The sequence below is a fragment of the Plectropomus leopardus genome, chromosome 1 (genome assembly GCF_026936395.1).
Source record: "Plectropomus leopardus strain MGB_pleo_1.0 chromosome 1, ASM2693639v1, whole genome shotgun sequence".
NCBI classification, from domain to species: domain Eukaryota; kingdom Metazoa; phylum Chordata; class Actinopteri; order Perciformes; family Serranidae; genus Plectropomus; species Plectropomus leopardus.
This window is the reverse complement of record NC_142176.1, coordinates 25423087-25434165: the sequence shown is the minus strand read 5'-3', so window position 1 is coordinate 25434165 and position 11079 is coordinate 25423087.

Genomic DNA, 11079 nt, shown 5'->3' with positions numbered 1-11079 from the left:
CTAACGGTAAACATCCGGATCAATGATTACAAATGACAGGTTCATAAATAAATTAGTCCTGCTGATAAGTGTGCAACGCAACTTAATTGATCCGTGTTAAATGGAAAACAGAGGACATTAGGAATGAGGACTGGAATAGTGGGATTTGCAAATGTGACAGCTGAATACAGTGGAGGTAAGAGTACTACAAAAATGTTTTTTAGTGACGGGGAAGTGTATGACACTTATGATGAAAGACAGCATATGCACATTTAGTAAATGTTTAAGGTAAAGAAAATCCTCATTTTAAACCAGCAGATGTCAGTGTTGCCTGTGGATATGTCGTGTGCCATAAAAAGCTACCAGTGCTGAACCTTCACAGTTGACTCACTGAGGTGCACCACTGAGGGTTAACTTGTTTGTCATTTTGCCTTAGTGTTTTTTTCCTTTATGTGTAGTGAGAGTGCATAACTACATTTGTAATTACTCTATGAGCTGGACAAACTGGAACATGGTGTCATGCCAGCACAAAGGACATGACAAGAAGAATACTGGGCTCAGTTCACTGTGGTACAAATGAGAGCTCTGTGTCATTTGTGCATTGGCCAGGTGGATGATGGACAGTCCAGGATTAGCAACTAAATATTAAAAGCAATTCTGGACTCTTCAAGGGAAACGTCACCCGCAAAATGACCATTTGTATATCAGTCATGCCATGTTATAGTGTTTTCATACAGAAATCTTTGAGTTTGTGGCATGCCTCCATGGAAACCTGCAAACATACTGATGTATGTGATTAGGGACCAAAGTTAACAACAGCAAAAATTGCATTAAAACATCTGCTTACAAACTCTTGCAGAACTCGTGCAGCATAATCCAGGTATTGCTCATTGCTGATGTATTTTCGCTACAGTCTCACTGAAACTTATCTCTGCTCTCCTAAAAGCCAGACTCCAATACAAAGGGTTTTTTTTGTTTTGTTTTTAAGCAAAAACACATGCTGAATAAATGACTGGATTATACTGCTCAAGTTGTGTGAGAGTTTGTAAATGGAAGTTTTGATGTAGTTTTGCTGTTCTTATACTTGGTCCCCAATCAATAAATAAATCAATATTTTCGCTGTTTTCCATGGAGGCATTTGAGAAAAACGAAGTTTTTGACTAATAAAAATGGTCAATTTATGGGTGAACTATTCCTTTAATTAGGCAAAATAAAATGATCAATCTCAAAAATACAAACAAGCATGCATTAACCCTTTGAAAGTTTTCGTGTGCTGTGTTCAGACCCTTTATGAAACCTGAGTGAGCAAATTGTTTTGATATCTTTCAAAAACTTGGGGGAAAAGGCAATGATCAACTTGGCAAGAAATGTCAAACAAATTGCAAGACAGTAGTAAAAGCTAGCAAAATATTGCCAAAATATACCTTTTAAAATAGAAGGCAGGATTATTAGAAAACTATTCAAAAAATAGGGGAAAATGTCCAGAAAACTGTATTTATAATTAGAATAATTTTATATTTAATTTCATATTACAGGAAGAAACAATTAAACATATAAAATATATATATATATATATATATATATATATATACATACATATATTAATTTCAGCACTTTTTAAGGTAATTTTCTTGTTTGTTTGTTTTTTCTGCTTATTTTCAGGAAATTTTCTTATGATGTGTTTACTAATTCTTTGCTGATTTTTATGTCTTGTTAAGTTGCCTGTTGCCATTTCCCCATGTTTTTTTTTTAAAGATAATCAAACCAATTTGCTCAGGTTTTAAAGGGTTAAAGCATTTCAAAAAGATAAAACATGGCTGTAAATGTACCTTGCTATCTAAATTGTGTTCTCCATTCTGCTGTGTGTGTATTCATGTGGGTTTATCGATGTGTATGTACGCATATGTTAAGAGAAGATGGCATTGTTTATAATATTGCATCTTAGCTAATTTCAGTAATGTGATCCAGCCTCCACTGCTGACAGTTTAATAGCTATTATTTGTGTCACCGTCTCTCATAACACTTTAGCAGTAAATTGCTATGTGCAGGAGACTGTGGTATGACTGACATCTTACCTTGTAATATGATACCTATTGTTTTAATTAAGTGAAAGCGATTGTGACATTTATTGGTTTCCAAGTTACTTGTTAATGGCAGTATAAGAAAAAGAAGTGGAAGTAAATTATCATGGTTTACGTAGCATAAATAATTTGCAAACCCTTTGCTAATGATTACACATTATTCTCCCACTGAGACTGCCAATTCATTTGAATACATCACAAATAAAAACACTGCATTGGTGATGCAACAGAAACTCCCCTCTTGGCAATGCCTGAGCCCTCTCTCTTCTGTCTCATCTTTTCTCTGTGTATGTGTGAGAGAGAGTAATGTTTATTTATTCTGTATCTTCTATTTGTGGTGAAATTTTCCATTAAAATTATAGAGGCAGACTTTTATTCTGTTACCAAGGCTCCTGTTTAAAGTAATGCCAGAAGCCAGTGTGTTAGTGCTTTGAGTCATCACCCTGTCTGTTTGATCTATGGACTCACTCAGATGTCTTTAGTGGAGCGTAATCATGTTTTTATATGATGTCACTGGTCGTTCCTGTCATTAACTTGCCACCAGCTTGCCAGTTTGGGGAACATATTCGATGTTAGGGTGGTGCATGTGTTGCGTACTCCCCATCCTGCCACTAAAGCTGTATCCGTCTCCAGCGCACCAGTTTGTTCTGACAGGCCTGCCACAATGATGACTGCATCATCCAGATGCGGCAGAGCAGCTTGCGAGCCAACCCTGACACGCCGTCAAAAGGAGCAGCCAGCCGTCTGCATGAGCCTTCTTCTGCCCCATCAAACCTCAGAGCCCATCTCCTCCTGTACAGCCAGCCACCATCAGCCAGGCTGTTTCTCTCTGTTTGCTCTCCATGCTGACTGCATCCCATGTAAAAGCCTTATCTGGTTTAGACGTTATTTTATACCATTTACTCTGGAATTCAGGGGCTATAAATCTCCTTCAATTATTGGCCGACGATCTGAACTCACCACTTAGAAACCCTGACAGTGGCAGGCCAAAATAAGAGTGATGGGGCGTGATTTGGGGAACTAATGTAGAAGAGTTTGGTTATGATCAGCCCACTTGGCGCCAAGAGGCCTATTTATTGGTAGCCAGGGCAACATGCTCCCTCTCTTGCTTAGTTACTGGACAGGCTTTTTCATTGCCTCAAAAAATGTGGCCAGTTCATTAAAAGCGAGAGCAGACATCAGTCATTAAGAGATAACACAATTATAGAGACATTTAAGGAGTCCTTCAACCCACCAAAGATTGAGCATTGTGTCACCACTTTGGTCATTTAGTCCACATCTGGGCATTTGTTAAAGTCTCTCTTATCAAATATAACGTAAAACAAAATCCACAACAGATAGGTGTTACAGTTATGATGTTCATGTTAGGGCAGCAACAAACAATTATTTTTGTTATTAATTAATCTGCTGAATATTCTCACAATTAACCAATTGTTTTGTCTATAAAATGTAAAAAAAAAAAAAAAAAGAATAATAAAAAAGTGAAAAATTCCCAAAGCCCAAACTAACTTCTTCAAATTGTTTCTTTTAATTGTTCATATTTAATTAGCTAGAACCAGGCATTTTTGGACATTTTTGCTTGAAAAATGACAGAAAGATTAATCGATTAGCAATATAGTTGACGATTAATTTTCTGTTTATTGGCTCATCGATTAATAGACAAATCATTTTAGCTCGCATACATGTATATATGACATTATCAAGCTTCGTCACTCTTAATGAATATAACAGAAGGTGGATTCTTTTTGGCTTATCACATTTAATCAAATATTACTGCTCTCAGTTATGTTAGTGTGGTGGTTTTCCGCCCATTATATACATCACACACTGGGATGAACAGGACCCCAGACTTCTATACAAAGATCAACCTTTAGGTCAAGTGACACATTGTTGGCATAGGAATAGAGAACGGGGATATTTGCAAATAGTCTGAGACACACACAGGTAGACAGGAAGTAAAATGACAAGTTCTGTAATAGTCGAGGAAAAGGATCTTGAAATTGAAACATATACGACTGACAAAAAGGGAGTTGCAACTGTCCACCTCAATATCTGAACGGTTGCTCTGGCTGCCAAAACTATCACAAAAGTGCTGAAACTCAAAAGAGTTCCCATGTCAGAGGAATGGAAGCAGTTTCCTTACCTCAGGCCATCATCATGGGTGATCAAGACTGACATGCATCACCAGAGGCTTTCATGTCCAATGAGAACACCTGTCTGACTCTCTGGGTGAAACTGGACAGAGAAATGCCATTGTGGATAACATTTCATATGTGCCACACAGTTTAAGAGGACATGGTGGCATTGTGTAGTGAAGCAGGGGCAGAGATATGGAAAATAACGGAGAATGACAGTTTTTGCTGTGAATGATACAAATATTTGGGAATTAAACTCACAGATGTGTACCAACCAATAGATACTTTGTTTCAGACAGCTTTTAGAGGATGCAAACTGCACATCTTTATGTGGGTTGGTGTATTCTTATTTTTCGAAGCCCAATACAGGGACACGAAGAGAGACTCAACGAGTAGGTTCATGTGAGCAGAGGACAGGTGATGAAAGTAAAAACACCCTTGAAGTGTTGCTAAGTAAAACTGCGACATGGTGTATGTATTTATACATACTGTGCTGTATATCCTGCGTTTTCAACCATTAGTTGCAATACCTGTTTCATTGCAGGTTTACCACACCGACCAGAAGTAATGTACTTCCATTGTTTCCAAAAAAATCAATTCAGAACAGATGGCAGAAGCTTCCGTTAGTCAAAACGTATGTACTTTTTTCATAACGTTGTAACACTGCAATTGAAATATCACAATGAAGGGTATTTAGAGTGAACGGATGACACAGATAAATCTGAAGCTGGCCACAAGCAATCGAGCTGGAAAAGCCACATGAGATGTCAGTGACTACGCAGTCTTATTCAATGTGAGCAATGACTAAATGCATCAAATGAAAATCATAGACGTGTTCCTATGTAAGTTTATGCACTCAGTGCGCATAAAAGCAAAAAAAGCTTGACTTCCAGGTATTAAATTACTTGGATCTTCTGCATCATAGGGTCAATAGAGCAAGTGCACAAGCGTATCCTTAAACCCCGCTCCCAAAAGCTCGGTATAAGGCTCACTCACATAAATAATGTTTGGAAAATAACTCTATAAATGAGTTTATGTTTTTTCACACATACTGATTTAAGTAAAGGCCATTTAAGTGTTCACACTCCAAAGTAGATGTACCTAAAAATAATCAATTACCTGGTGATTTACATACATTACTTTTAAAATGTAAGTCTATGAGAAAAAGTCTTTTTGGGCAAAATGGCATCACGTAACAGACCCGGAAATTGAAATTAAATGTTTTGGCCACTCTGTCAAAGTGGCTTCAAAGCCCGGTGCCATTCCTTCAGGCTTGAAGCAAATGGGGCACTGGAGTCAGTTGGGGCCCTTTGCATTTTTCAGTAGTGGCCAGTAGCTCAGCACCTCTGCTCTGCACTCTGCTATGTTCACATTTTAGAGAATGCAAGTGATATTTCTCTCATTAATAATGCATAATTTTCACCACCTGCAAATCTAACTACCTGAATAATGTGCCTTTCAAACAGCAGGAAACTACTGCGTTATTGACTTTAGACCAGGTTATTGTCGGTCAATGGCACAATCATCTTCTGCTGCCTTAAAATAGGAAGTGTCTGAGCAGATGTCATTGATGTTTTGGATGACGCTGCTGATACTGGAGCAGAGCAGTTTGGTGAAAGTGTTGCACATATATCAGATGTCAAGTACTACAGTACAACTAAACCATCACCACGACAACTGAGCAAATGCACTCCCTTAGGAAAGCCAGATGGGGTTTTAAAGATTGAAAAGCACAAATTGACAGGTCAAGCCTGACTTGCTAACTAGCAAGCATTTAAGGCACCGGCAGAGCCAGGCTAGCTGTTTCGCCCACTTTCAGTCTTTTTGCTAAGTTCACTGGCTGCTTACTATAAAAAAGCTTCATATTAAACAAACAAACAAGAGTGTGGTATCAATCTTTTCATCTAACTCTCAGCCAGAAAGCAAATAAGCCTATTTCCCAACATGTCAAACTTTTCCTTGAACCTAAGGGGTGGCACATCAGCAAACATTCATATAAACTGTTTTCTGAATGATCATACGGGTTGTTTTGGAAAGCACTGATAATTGGGTATTTTGTCATTCAGGTTCAGGAAGACCTTCATTGCATTTATTCATGAATTCGCCATGTGCTGTGGTTTTATGAACCTCTTGTATAAATGAAATGTTAGAGATGGGATACATTACATCCCATCTCCAACACATCCTGTTTACAAACTTCAAAAACATACAGCAAAGGGGCTGTTAGATGAAATGAGAGTGCCTCATTCGGGCAATATTGTATAAAGAAATATGCAAGAAAAAACAAACCCCAACAGCCATGCTTGATGAAATTACAGACAAAAAATGGTCTCTGATGAATTGGCACTTAATTACTGCTTGATTAGCATAATTATGCATGTTAATAGCATCTCAAATGAATTGCAGTTGTCAGGAGGGAGGAAGCATCTGTAGTGGTGGCAGCCTGATACATATTTCCTCCTATCCAACAGCGTTGTCTAACTCTTCCCCTTAAGTGTTCACCATTAATCACTACTCACTCCTTCTCCTTTGGAGTAAAATTTGGCATTTTGGGATAATTGGGCTATTATGGTGTGCTTGTCACATCTGTAATAGTAGGCTAACGAGCCCCCTCGTGAGCTAGCATTCAGGGATGATGGCAGAGCATGGGCACTGAGTGGCAAGGCAGGTAAAGATATGGCCCACTCACACTGAGACATATGATCATATTATTTTAGCTGTTACTGTATATCATTATCCTACCATCCCAAATATAGGCTTGATTTATGCTCCCACTCTGACGTGGACCAATACAGATTCATGTCTAAGTGTAAATGACATGTCAGGTTATACTTTCCACAGAAGAACTTATGGTATAACTTTTTCCAATACCATATACACAACTATTTTTCATATAAAGAGTAAATGTTTATTCTGTTTCACTGATCAATGTCTGAACTTAATTAAAACACACTGAGTGAATTTTCAATCCACACACGAGTTGCCAAGACTTCCACAAGCATCTCTACTGGCAGTGGGGGGTGGAAACAAATGTTTTCTTTGCCACCAACACCAACAGAGTTTGCTGTGTGTCTTAATTTAGCCATGTACTTCACCAGATATGAAACAGCCTGTTCCTGTATTTAAAGTATGCACTGAGGAAGATAGAGAGATTTGTCCTACAAAAATATATATACTCATGGATGCATTACTGGACACAGATTCAAGGGCCTAAAGTGCAAGGGGCTCCATTAGCCTTCACAAGCAAAACGTCATTCAAATTAAGAGGTACTGACCAGGAAAGACACAAAAATACCACAAAGACATGCAAAGGAACTGCAAAGAGACAAAACCAACAAAAGAGACTCAACATTGTCTAAAAAAACCCAACAGCCTCAAAGAGACCAAAAAAGATTACAAGGACTAAATAATTACCAAAATGAAAACACAAAATGACCTCAAAGATACATAAAATGAACAGAAAGACACACAAAACAACCAAAAAAACACAAAATGATCTAAAAAATACAACATTGACTACAAAGAGACCAAAAATGACTGATTACAAACACAAATTGACTAAAAAACCCCACAATGTTGCCTCAAAGAGGCACAAACTGACTACGAAGAGACACTAAAAAACCCAAAAAAGACGCACTGCGACGAAAAGACTACAGACACAAAACGTCCGAAAAAGAAACAAAACTAGACAAAAACAACAACAAACAAAACCACTAAAGTGTCTGTGTATCTTGCTCCTGTCTAGAAGAGGGGGGTTGGGCCTTTTGCATGTCGGTGCCCACAGGTCTTTTGTCTGGGGCACCCATGAACACACTGAAGCTGAATAAAAATACCTGCAGTTTTTGTCTTGTTAAGTTCAAACTTAAGTATATTTAGGCTTGGGGTTACTCTATTCTACTGCACCATTGTCTAAAAACAGCAACTTGCTGCAGACTGACAGACTTTTCTTGTCTAAATAACCTTTAGGCTTTGAGTTTGAATCCTTTATCCTACGAGGATCAATGGTGTGATGGATTGCATTGATATCCCTCTCTGCGGCTTGCATCACAGATTCTAAAGATGACACAACCAATTTCATGGTAAACATTTCCTCTCACTGCCACTTCATCTGGCTCCTTATTATTGGCAGACATGGAGAAGAGTGGAGGGGAGACCGGGGGGAGGAGGGGGAGTCTCAAGGTTGCAGGTGGCAGCCAGCAGCACTTATGGATTGAGGCAAAGGGCACAGTCTGAGATGAGCTCTGACTGCTTCATTGGGAATTCTCCTCAGGAGTAGATTGCATTTGTAATCATCTCTGATCACTTTTTTGTTTATTTGAAACTGTGACAAAGACAACAGTTTGTAAGTAAACCTGAAGAATGTAAGATATTAAAGATGTGTAATTTGATATCAAAGACCTTAACAACTTCTGTGAACCACTGTCACACTTAAACTTTAACACTTTAACTTAAACTGTAAAAAAAAGGACTAGGCTTTAGGTAGGTGCAATTTGTGTCTATAATCAGCCTAGCCTTGGCTTGTGTGACAGAGAGTGCTGTATTGGATATTAACTCACTGATGCCTGGTGGTCTGTCATTCCCACAGACAGCCTCTTAATGCCCTAATGGCTCATTTACATTATTGATGAGCCAACCCTGGGTCACCTCAAACACAGACTATTTAAAGGAAATAATTTTATGCAAACTAGATATTGATGCACTAATGATCAATTGGCCCTTGTTTTGTGTGTTAATAATATGCAACTGTTGCAGTGTGATGTACATCTTCAATTAGAGAGTTACCCTGTTTGCTGGCTGACTCAAACAAGTGGTGCGACTGCATCATTTGTTCTGCTGACTGGCGGCAGAAGTGAAGAGGCCTCTTGGATAAGACGGTTAGTGTCTTCAACTCTACAACTTCAGTCAACTGCGGAAGTTATTTTGACATTATTAGCCGCACTGATGTGATGAACGCAAGACACTGTCTCTTCTGTCTCCCTCTTTTTGCCCCCATCCAGAGCTTTGTCCAGTCCAAAGAGACAGAGTGCAACATGTCATACTCTGAAAACCAGGCCCATCAGAGGGGAAAAACATCAGAGCCACAAAATGCAACACTAACACCTTAGCACTAACAGAATGCCTGTAGCTTGCTAAAAACATTAGATTCCAGTATGCAAAATGATTATTTTAGCATTTTATCTCTATAAGAGAGGTAACGTTATACTAGCAAACCATAGAATGCATAAGAATAATTGATGTAACCAATGTGACATCATCCATTGGGATGTGGACTTTTATGTATGTGGATTTTTTGGGCCATAAGGGACCATATGGACGAGAAGGTGAAACTGTAGAGCAGATAGGGGTGCACCGACTCATAGACTGTGGCAACACCTTGCAAACAACCTGTCCCCCAAAACAGCCATGCCCTTAATTATGCACGCCTTTCAGCCTTAATCATATTCTCACAGGGTGAGTTATATCAAAGTTTCACCCCCTGTTCAGTCGTCTTAAGGAAATTAGCTGTGGAGGCCAAAACCATTATTGTGTTTATTTCTGCTGTTAAGTTGGCCATTTTAACATGGGGATCGATGAGGTTTGAGTCACTTTAACACCTGCCTCAAGTGGCCCCTCAAGGAACTGCAGTTTTGGGCACTTGTGCACTAGCTTCATTTTTTAGCCTTAGAGGTTTCTACTTATGTCAAACTCAGTATTGTTAGCCTATCTCAATGTCCAATGTTATCTTAGAGAGATTATCACACTAAATGGCCAGAAGTGAAATATTTCTGATATTTAAGACTATTTTGATCAAATCACCACGAAAGCTCATCATGCAACCTAATAAAGATCAAACCAGTCCAACCTCTACAGTCTTTCTGGCCAAATTATCAATATTTGCTGCACACATTTGACACGGGCATCATGAGCCCACTGTTTTCCCTTCTAATGCCTTGTTGCCAAATTCTTCTTTTGTCTTATTCAAGGTTCAAATTTTTTGGTTCAGCAGCTGATAAAAACTTAACACCCTCTTGCATTCCACCACATTGAAGCATTTGGACATTTTTGGTTGTTTGCTTGTTTTGATAATCAAGTGAAGTCAAAATTGTAATTGAAATTGAAATTCAGTTAATTAATAGCCCTAACAAGAAGGCACCTTAACCGAATACAAAGTTAATGGTGAATGATGACTTATCTTCTGATTCAGTGTGGACGAACTTAAGTGTGCTCTGTCTCTATTGCTGCCAGTCTAATGTCCATCCATCAGTCCATCTTCTCCTGGTTCTACCTGATGCTGAATTGTAGCAGAGCATTTCACCCATGTCCTCCACAATTTCTTGAATAAACCATCTAACTCATCAGATAAGGGGTGGTCATTTACTAATAAAGAATGGGCTTAAAACAAAATTGCAGGTGCAAGAGGACAGAGTCTGTACTTGCTCTTATCTTTGACTCCATCTAACTATCTAACTTTGGTCTCGATCTTTACGTGATCATAGCGTCATCTTGTTCATGATTACAGCACCATGTGGTCGTAGAAGTTACTTGCATTACATAATGCAAAATGTTTATTGGTAACCAGTTTCCTTGTTGTTTTAGGGCTTGTATGATAAGATAAGAAATGTGACAACAAGAGATATTAAAGTTCATCATCTGTGGAATAAAACTCTTGACATTTATTATATGAACAGAATCTTTCTCCTTTATTTTTATATCCTCTATATTTGTATCTTTCTTCAGGAGTCCAAACCAAGTGACACTTCATTACGTTTACTCTTTCTTACTTAAAGAAATTCTAGATTTCTTCAGAAAGGTCAAAGAAGATAAGAAGAAGATAAATCTAAGGATCTGATTGTTCAACTGCCTCAACTGTTCTCTAGGGACATCTCTTTTCTCCAAATACTATA